General features: G+C 42.8%; 1 protein-coding gene across 1 annotated transcript in view; it reads right to left on the bottom strand.

The window, feature by feature from the left end:
- LOC118336472 overlaps positions 1-1,491 on the bottom strand; it is a 744,338-nt gene that overhangs the window by 552,477 nt on the left and 190,370 nt on the right. The window lies entirely within an intron of this gene.

The following is a 1,491-nucleotide window of genomic DNA, read 5'->3' as shown; positions in this document are numbered from 1 at the left end:
ATTGGCTCATGGTTCCACCCCCCTCCCGTCAGTGTGTCGGTCCAAGCCACGCCCCCACAAACTGGCACGTTAACGTTACATCACCGCAGTTGTAAAACGTAAAAGCCAATATATACGTCTTTTTATCACAATAATAATGCAGATCACTGACGACTGATGGTAGATATATCTTAAAAATTCATATACTATAATCTTTTCAATACTAGCGTCACCGACCCGTTTTAAACTCCACGAGAAGTATATTAGCATTACGCTAATACAAGCTAACAACGTAACTACGTAGGAAAAGTTACATATTTCATGAAAACAACAAATCATCCCCAAAGAAAATAAATAATTACCTGTCCACAGAAAGAGAGCAACTCGGCATCAAACTTTTCGACACTTCTGATCCCCTCAGTTGCCTCCACCCGCTCCCAAAAGCTACACCGGTTTGACACTGGTTTTGACCTCTTGCTTTATCGCCAGAGCCTTTTTGTTAGCTTGCCCTTTTCATCCTCCGGCTTTCCCTTTCCTTTGCCTTTTTCTCGGGCAAGCCGTTACAAGTAACCGTGGAAGGCGGTTACTCTTCCCAGGCCATTGCCGTTCTGAGAACTCTGGCGTTCTGCAGAGAAGTGTGCTGTTTGTCTTCTGGCAACAGCACATGCTGGGCGGGCGCAGCAGGCAGCGACAGAGGGGGGCCGGGGTGCAGAACTAAAGACATGAAGGCATCTGATTGGTTTTTGTCTTCGGAGCGAAGGGCAACAGGATTGTCGAAGGTTTTCTCAGTCCTGCAGCTGACAGAGAGCTCTGATTTTCTCCGTTCTTTTTTCTGAAGACATAACGAATTGATTCCTCTGACAACAGAGGGACCATTTCACCCAGTATAACAAAACGTGCTTCTGAACAGGATTGCCTACCCTACCTTTAAGAGCTAGAAATATTTAGTTTCTCTGCAAAGCTTTCATGCTGCTATTTTCAACCATCAGTTTCTATTATGGAGACATATGAGTTGGAGTTACTATAAATTTTCTATTTGAAACAAACTACAGAAGAAAAGTGATGTTATACAGCACCCCCAAGAGATGCAGTTACAGTTAAAGGGAGAATCCTCAAAGCAGACTATAAAACCATTGGTCATATATAGTTCAGTCAGTGCAGTGAAGCATAAAGCAGAATATGTGATGTCTAGTCTGTGTTGCACCGAAATAAATGCCTTGTCCAGTGCCGATCACAAGTGTATAGACCCCGCTGTTCACTGGACGAGTGGATAGTAATATTGTATTTTGGTGTTGAATTGTGTCATAGGCCAGAACCTTTGGACATTGCCCTTTGTTCCATCAGCATTCATAAATGTACATGGGAACCCAGATGATATGCTTCTGAGTCCTGAAATTTCAGAGAACGATACACGATTTACCTGCCACCTAACTATTACTATTCCTTCTTCAGCTGTCAGCTTCTATATAATCAGCATTTAGAAGAGGAAAGTAATTATAGAGACATATCAGA

Source organism: Morone saxatilis, unplaced genomic scaffold (assembly GCF_004916995.1).
Source record: "Morone saxatilis isolate NCDOM2014 unplaced genomic scaffold, NCSU_SB_2.0 Contig24, whole genome shotgun sequence".
Lineage (NCBI taxonomy): Eukaryota > Metazoa > Chordata > Actinopteri > Moronidae > Morone > Morone saxatilis.
Note: the sequence above shows the minus strand (reverse complement) of the source record. Positions and strands in the feature narration are given on the sequence as shown.